General features: G+C 42.3%; 1 pseudogene; it reads right to left on the bottom strand.

Annotated features, from left to right (window-relative positions):
- Nucleotides 1-5,677: 5,677 nt before the first annotated feature.
- On the bottom strand, nt 5,678-8,580 carry LOC144581233 (keratin, type II cytoskeletal 8 pseudogene; annotated as a pseudogene).
- Between the last annotated feature and the right edge of the window lie 664 nt (nt 8,581-9,244).

Raw genomic sequence — 9,244 nt, forward strand, 5'->3', positions numbered from 1 at the left:
TCAGACCTACCAAAAATAAAAGTAGAATTATTTAATAGCATTTCCATGTTTCCTATAGAATGAGCTCACATTAGCACTCACTCTTGAGGAGTCTTCCAGTCAGCTTGATTTGCTTTGGATAAATGAATTCTCCATCATTTTTTTAAGTGAGTGGCACCTTGTTTTTTTTACTATCTTTTCCACAAATGTTCAATGACCTCTAATGGGCACAAGGTCAATTCCTTTATTTATTTATTTATTTATTTATTTATTTTTGAGACTGTGTCTTGCTGTGTCCCCCAGGCTAGAGTGCAGTGGCACAATCACCGCTCACTGCAGCCTTGAACTCCTGGGCTCAAGGGATCTTCCTACATCAGCCTCCTGAGTAGGTGGGACTCTGGGTGTGTGCCACTATGCCTGGCTAATTTTCTTTTTCATTTTTATTAGAGATGATGTCCTAATATGCTACCCAGGCTGGTCTTGAGTTCCTGAGCTCAAGCAATCCTACCACCTCGGCCTTCCAAAATGCTGGGATTACAGGCATGAGCCATGGCCCCTGGCCAAGAAGACAATTATTTATAGTGCCTCTAAAAAGTTAAAATTACTACACTATAGGCACAGAATGAGACATCTACAAAAAGCTACCCTGTGTTTTTAATTAGGTGTTGAGTGAGTCACTTTGAAAATTCTGGGAAGTAATTTCCTCTCCTTTAAAGAAAAGAACATTCTTATATTCCTTATCAGATAAGGATGCTGTTGAAAGTGGATACACTCATAGCTAGGACCCTCAGTGGTCTCAGTGCTAAGATGCCTATGTAGACATCGACTCAGTTCACATCAGCTCTAACTGCATCTCACTTGGGCACCTGCAGACCAGTTCTTCTCAGGTACCATGCCCATAGCACAGAGAGCTTCTCGGGATGCACAGGGAGACTTAGCCCCTAAAGGTTCACTGAAAAATCAGTGACAGGAGGCAGACTGAATAAAAGGAGAAAAGACCTGCAGATTTATTTAACATATGTACACAGAAGTCTTCAGAATGAAGTCCCAACTCCCCAGTCAGGTCTAGAAGCTTATACACTATCCTGAGGTTACAGAAAGAATGAGGGCTTAGATCCTGCTGAAACAGATGATGGGATTGGGGGAGAAGAGAAATTCTGTGGAGGGATTACTAGAGAAAAAGAATGGATCAGGAACTTGTAAAGAGTTCTCTTTAGAAAGGACATGATCCTTGGAGACACTTGTCTTTCTTGAAAAAGGCAGGTATGGTCACATCTTGGTCTTTTTTTTTTCTTGGAGACAGACTACCACCTAGGCTGGAGTGCAGTGGCGTGATCTTGGCTCACTTCAAGTGATTCTCCTGCCTCAGCCTCCCGAGTATCTGGGATTACAGGTGCATGCCACCATGCCAGCTAATTTTTGTGTTTTTAGTAGAGATGGAATTTCACTATGTTGGCCAGGGTGGTCTTGAACTCCTGGCCTCAAATGATCCACCCGCCTCGGCCTCCCAAAGTGCTGGGACTACAGGTGTGTCACCGCACCTGGCCACATCTTGGTCTTTGTTTCTGTAATAGACAATGAGATAATTTGGAGAGAAAGAAAAAATCATTGTTCTCCATGGTAGGTCTAGATTTTAGGCAGATAAAGGAACTTCAGCTTCAGTGGGAGAGAGAGTGGGTTGGCCAGGGGAGGTCAGAGAGATCTTGAGGCTTCTTCAGTTCAGCATGTCAAAATGCCATATTTTGGGGTTTTGGTTTTTGAGCTCCAACAGTAGCTTATGAAATCTCCTTCAGATCTTATATTTCATTTTTGAAAATTCAAGTAAATTATCATTCCACATTATAATTACATTGCAATATTGGGTGTAATATAAAGTTAAAATTATAAATTACAATTAAATGGACACCTTCAAAATGATGTACTATAAATGACTTGCCAATTCCTAATATTGACCCTTCAAAAAACAGAGGCCAAGGCGGGTGGATTGCTTGAGCTCAGGAGTTTGAGAGCAGCCTAGGTAACATGGTGAGACCCCATCTCTACCACACACACACAAAAATTAGCTGGGTGTGGTGATGCATGCTTCTGGTCCTAGCTACTAGGGAGGCTGAGGCAGGAGGATCCCTTGAGCAGGGGAGGCAGAGGTCGCAGTGAGCTGAGATCATGCCACTGCACTCCAGCCTGTGTAACAGAGAGAGACCTTATCTCAAAAAACATACAAACACACAAAGAAAACCCAGAGCCATAGTTATTCTATCACTTTGTGTGCTCTGGAACACTCTGACATGTTAGGGACCCTGGTTTGAAAAGCATGGTCCTAGAAAAACATGATCAGATGTACATAGTTATTCCTGCTCATCATCGGTATCAATCATGTACTGCACATGCCAGAAACCGAAAGCCAGTATCACATTACACAGGAGCTACTTTGTACTCGATTTCCAGATTTGGCAAATGAAAATATGGGACATGCAGTTAAATTTGAACGTCAGATAAACAACTGTCAATGAAAGGAGCCAAACTCTGTACAATATTTGAAGAAATTTATTCTGAGCCAAATGTGAGTGACCAATGGCTGTGACAGAGCCCTCAGTAGATCCTGAGAACATGGCCCAAGGTGGTCTGGCTACAACTAGGTTTTACACTTTAGGGAGACAAAAGCCATCAATCAACACAAGATGTACATTGGCTCAATACAAAACGATGGGGCAACTGGAAGCACGGGCTTCCAGGTCATAGGTGGTTTTAAAGATTTTCTGGTTGGCAATTGGTTGAGAGAGTTATTATTTAAAGACCTAGAATCAGTAGAAAGGAATGCCTAGGTTATGACAAGGAGTTGTGGAGGCCAAGGTCTTATCATTAAGGGAGAACAGATTGTAAATGTTTCTTATCAGATGTAAGGAGCCAGTTCTGTCAGTAATTCCAAAAGGGAGGAGGGAATCATGACACGCATCCAGCTCTCCTTTCCCTGTTAGAGTGCAAACTAGTTTTTCAGGTTAACTTTGAATCGTCCTTGGCCAAGAGAAGGTATCTGTTCAGATGGTTGGGGGACTTACAATTTTTTTCTTACACAGTGAATAATATTTTAGTATACACATGCCCCATATTTACCTGATATTCAAATTTAACTGGGTGCCTTGTATTACGTCTAGAAATTCTATGACTCCTAGGGCTTTTCCTGACCCAAGTCCTTCCTCAATCCTCTTTCCTTTGATATGATGGGACTTATCCTTTCATGTGATAAGACTGTGTTACTGAGAATTCACTGCACTACTAAATATCTCCTTCTGTACTGGGTCATGATTAAAAAGAGATTTTTGTGGTACCCCCAAGGGTATAGAGGAGGTGGTGGAAGTGGCACAGGTGCAGGTTGAAAAATAGGATAGGACTTTCCAGGTTCTTCCAGGATGAAGGTGATCCTAGGCTATGTGAGAGAAGGCAAAGACAAAGTAGGTAGGTTTGCTTTGTCAGAGGCATTTGAACCAGAGTGACTCCATCTCGGACAAGGGCTAGGTAAAATGAGGTTGAGACCTGCTGAGCTGCACTCCCAGGAGGTTAGGCATTCTTAGTCACAGGTCAGCAGGACTGGTATTACCAGACACAGATCATAAAGACCCTACTAATAAAACAGGATGGAGTAAAGAAGTCAGTCAAACCCACCAAAACCAAGATGGTGACAAAAGTGACCTCTGGCTGTCCTTGCTGCTCATTATATGCTAATTCAAATGCATTACTTGCTAAAAGACACTCCCATCAGCACCATGACAGTTTACAAATGCCTAGGCAACATCTGGAAGTTACCCCATATGGTCTAAAAGGGGGAGGAACTCTCAGTTCTGGGAAATCCCCACCCCTTTCCCAGAAAACTCATGAATAATCCACCCCTCGTGTATCACATGATCAAGAAATAACCATAAAAATAGCCAACCAGCAGCCTATGGGGCTGCTCTGCCTATGGAGTAGCCATTCTTTTGTTCCTTTCTTTCCTAATAAACTTGGTTTTACTCTACTCTGTGGATTCATCCCCAGTTATTTCTTGCATGAGATTTGAGAACCCTCTCTTCGGACCTGGATTGGGAGCCCTTTCCAGTAACAATTCCTTTAAGTCAAGGTCTGAGCTCTAAATCTCCTGACCTTGCCTTTCTGGCTTGTTTCTCCTGGAACTTCAGGTCACTCCTGCCTCAGTTTTCTCAGCAAAATAGAGGGCACCCAGTTAAAGTTGAATGTCAAAAAAAGAAACATGTTGCATCCTTATAAAAAAAAAGTTTGTTGTTGCTTATCTCACATTCAGATTTAACTGTGTAGCCTGTATTTTTATTTGGGTGTGTGACTCCTGGCTGCTGCAGTTATCCTGTGACCTGAAGGACGAAAGTCATGTTCCATTCTTTCAACAGTAGTCCCAAGAAAGAGAAAGGTTTTGTTTCCATTCCTCAAATGTCCTGTGCCTCTCACACAAGTCCCATCTCTGCATCGATTGGAATTATTATTACCACCAGTACCTGGGTGTCGATGTTTATTGATTCTGAAAATTCTCGTATTTCTGGTTCATATAACTGAATGGGTGGAGATCCTGCTCACAGCAACAGAGAATGCTCAAAAAAGAGCCAGACTTGGAATATCATCAATTTCATTATTTTTTTTAACTTTTTATAGAGACCAGGTCTTGCTATGTTTCCCAGGCTGGTCTCAAACTCCTGGCCTCAAGCAATCCTTCTGCCTTGGACTCCCAAAGCACTGGGATTATAGGAACAAGCCACTGCACCCAGTTTCAAATTATATTTAAAAGCAAAAGCATCTAACACCAAGGGAATAATTAGGTAGATTTGTTCTACTCCATAGGAGGGAAGTATATGTAGCCAATAAAATAATTGCATTTGTTATTTCTGCGTCTGTTCCTAATTGCTACAGAGCCAGCCCGTCAGTATAAATCAGAAGATTTAAGGAGCAGCTCTCTTGTGTGGGAATGTTGAAACTCAAGGAAGCTCAGCTGAAAGAGAAGGAGTCCATGAATCCTTTGCACCTGTAGACGGGACCCAGCCGACATCTGGACTGTAGTACTGGGAGGACATGGTTCTTCCCTACTCTTCCTATAGTCTTAGCTGCAGAGAATAGGTATTTATAAAAACAAACAAATAAAACTTCGCTATTTAAAGAAACCTCTTCTAATGTTTGAAATGCTAACTTAAAGATGTTTAATTCTTTTGCTGCTTCATATCCAAATGCTTTTAAATCAGTAAAAATTAATTCATTCCTTATCTCAGGAAATATGGCGAGTAGCTTCTTTAATTAAATAGATACTTATAAATAAATCCACAAATGTGTGTGTGCTTATATGTCTACCATACGTAGGTTAAGTTCTTAAGGCAAACTTACAAAATCCTGCCTGCTTTTGGTCTTGGGCTTGGCAACTGCTTTTTTTTTTTTTTTTTTTTTTTGGCAGAGCTAGCTGAGGTTTTATTTTGGACCAAAAAACAGCAATTGAATTATTTTGCAGCTGGATGCATGGGCGGTGGGCGGGGGGGGGGGGGGGGGCGGGGGTAGGGTGGGTCCTCAGGCAGTAAACTCCCCGTGGGTGGGCTGAGGGCTAGGGCTGAGCCTCAGATGGGTTTCCTGTTCCTCGTGCTCCCCTGCACAGGGGCCTCCCTCCCGGGCTCTGGGGCAGCCTCAGGAGGGACAGGCTGGGAGGAGCCGCAGCTGTTCACTTGGGCAGGACGTCAGAGGACTTGGACACCAGCCTCCCACTGTGGGTCTCAATCTTCTTCACAGCCACAGCCTTGGTGGTGCTGGTGCAGATGAAGGAGCTGGAGCCCACATCAGAGCCAAAGCTGGAGCCCAAGATGTAGCTGAGGCCGGGGCTTGTGAGGCCCCCATAGGCTGAGCTCAGACCACCTGCATAGCCATTGGTGGTCTTCGTATGGATACTCATGTTCTGCATCCCAGACTCCAGCTGGCTCTCCTCGCCCTCCAGCAGCTTCCTGTAGGTGGCAACCTCAATGTCCAGTGCCAACTTGATGTTGCAGCTCCTGGTACTCACTCAGCTGCCATGCCATGTCCTGCTTGGCCCGGTGCAGGGCAGCTTCCAGCTCGGACAACTTGGCGTTGGCATCCTTAACAGCCAGCTCCCTGCACTGCTTGGCATCTGTGATGGCAGCCTCCAGGGAAGTTCACTGGCCTTTGAGGCCTTCAATCTCAGCCTGGAGCCGCCTGATGTTCTGGTTCATCTCAGAGATCTGTCTTTGTACCCCACAGGTCATCCCCCTGCTACCTAGCCTGCCTATTCAGCTTGTAATACTTGATCTGGTACATGCTCTCTGCCTCAGCCCCGCTGCGGTTGGCGATCTCCTCGTACTGCGCCTTGACCTCAGCATTGGTGCTGTCAATGTCCAGGGAGTGGCTGTCCATGGACAGCATCACAGATGTGTCTGAGATCCGGACTGCAGCTCCCGCATCTCCTCTTCATACAGCTGCCTGAGGAAGTTGATCTCAACAATCAGCCCTTCCAGGAAAGACTCCAGCTCTACCTTGTTCATGTAAGCTTCATCCACATCCTTCTTGATGAGATGAGGACAAATTCATTCTCCATCTTGGTACGCTATTTGATCTCATCCTAATACTTGTTCTTGAAGTACCTCACCAGCCCCTGCAACTGCCTTTAACTCAGTCTCATAGCCAGAGAGCTGAGCATTCCTGGCAGTCAGATGACCTGATGTGGAGCAGACAGAGGCAGGCTTACCTGTGCTCTGTCATCTGTTAAAATCAAGTCTGTGATGGATGATGAATTTTCTTGCCGGGCTTCTCCTCCCATGATTAAACGTGTGAAATGCGTGTTTCTGCAGTTCCTAATTGTGCAGGTAAAAGCACACAGATTTTACCTTTTCTGACCCCTTTTTGAAAGTGCTGCATAGCTCATCTATTGTGCTTGGTAACCCCCATGTCTTCATCCTTGAAGAACCCAGTAGCTAGGAGGATTAAAGTGAGGACCAAATCCCGCAAAAGAGAACAAACTGCCCGTTTTTGATCAGGAGTCGCACGAATTATGCCAATTTAAGAACCACATTCATAAAGCATGTTTTTTTTTTCTTTTTCTCTTCTTTTTATTTTTGCAATACCAGCCCAGCAGAAGCTAAGAAGAATGAAGGTGAACATGAAACCTTCATGCAGATGTCAGATTTTACTTTTAAATTCCTGAACAGAATTATCCATTATGTCCCAGAAAATTGGTAATAACTTTAAAAAGCAGATAATGGATAAGTACTCTGGTGGACCAATTATAATGTATGCTAAATATTATCTTTTTACAAACTCATTCTCAACTCTTTGGTTCTTTTGATTTATGTGAACCATGGCTTTTTATCTCTAGGTTCCATTCCTCATTTTAAGAGATCTGGTGAAAACTTTTACCTTTAAGGAAGTGGAGGAAATCCAATTTCTTTTCCATCTAGGCAAGATAGATTTTTATCTTTATCAACAGTCTTGGAAAAGTGTGGGAGGAAAATATGTTACTATCTGTGAGAATCCTTAAAGGAGTCAGAAAAACAATAAAACCATAGCATTAGATAAAATAACATATTATTTTAGGTTTATTATTTATTACATTTATTTTTCATCTATTTATTATTTAATAGCACCTATATTAATATTATCAATATATTTAATACTATATATTAATATTATTAATATAATATTGTTTAATATTATTATTAATCTATTTAATCTATAAGAGATACATTGTTTTGTGATTCCTCAAAGGCATCACAAAAACTGTAGCATTAGGTAAAATAATCTATTATTTTAATAGACAGTTCCTAATACTTATATAAAAGACATATTTATTATTACAACTCAGAAATCTTATTTGATGAAAATAACTCAAGAATTCTGAGGCCAGGTTCAGTGGCTCACACCTGTAATTCCAGCACTTTGGGAGGCCAAAGCTGGAGGATCACTTGAGCCCAGGAGTTTGAGACCAGCCTGGGGCAACATGATAAAACTCCGTCTCTACAAAACAAATAAAAAATTAGGAGGGCATGGTGGTCTGCACCTGTAGTTCCAGCTATGAGGGAGGCTGTGGTGGTAGGATGGCTTGAGTCCAGGAGGTCAGGGCCTGCACTCTAGCCTGGGTGACAGAGCAAGACCCTGTCTCAAAAAACAGAAAAGAAAAAAAATTCTGGATATTCTGAATAGCTGTTAAAGAACGAATCCCATAAATATCTTTTCAAAATGAAAGGCTTGCGTACAATCATTTGTGTTTGGTATCATTATTTCTGTTGGCATCATTCCTTCTATACAGTTGTGTTAACAGAAATCAAGAACTGAAAGACATTCTGAGAGATATATAAGGGTACTGACCTGGAATACTGGGACTCTAACCTGTAGCCTCTCCTCAGTAAAAAAACAATCTTCAAACTCTTTTTAGGGGTCAGCTTCATTCATAGCTTATAGTAGGGGATAGCCAACTATGGCCCATTGGCCAAACCTGGCCCTCTGTCTGTCTTTGCAAATAAAGTTTTATTGGAACACAACCACAGATATTGCTTACATATTGCCCATGGCTTCTTTCACACTACAACGACGAAGTTGAGAAGTGGCAACAAGGACCATATGGCCCACAAAGAGAAAATTATTTAATTTCTGGACACTTACAGAAAATGCTGCCTGATGTGTAGTTTGAAGCAATTATAGGTGTTGATGGGAATCAGCAATATCAGGCCAGAGTAAATGAGCTTGTTCTGCTTCATCACTAGGCAAAGTTACAGCCAGAACTTAGAAGCACTCACTCTCACTTACTGAAATTCAGAGGGATTTTCATGTTGTAGCTGTTCTTGAAGATAGCAAGGTTGGAGGCCTGATTAGAACACCAGACTTTGGCCCTGTAATTCATTACTGTTTTACTCATCACCCACTGATTAAGAACTATGATAGAGTACCTGCTGTGAGCCACGTTCTTTGCAGGATTAGGAAACAGAGACAAGAGAGTAACAAGTCCCTGCCCTCCTAAGGACCATTGTTTGTAAACCATCTGGGTGCCCTTGTTTACAAACTTCCACTCCCATATCCCTGCATACCACTGTTGATTCCTAAGGGCATTGGAGTCCCAAGTGCAAAGTGTGTCTTTTAGAAACATGAAAATCTGAAGAAAACAGATGTTTAGATATGTATTTCAATTTTCACCGAGTAATAAGATCAACTTCAGAGCTGGCAAAAATTGACAAAACTTTATAGATTATTTAAAGCAATTTTATGACAAGGCCAAGTCCAAGCAAAG

Source organism: Callithrix jacchus, chromosome X, assembly GCF_049354715.1.
Source record: "Callithrix jacchus isolate 240 chromosome X, calJac240_pri, whole genome shotgun sequence".
Taxonomy (NCBI): domain Eukaryota; kingdom Metazoa; phylum Chordata; class Mammalia; order Primates; family Cebidae; genus Callithrix; species Callithrix jacchus.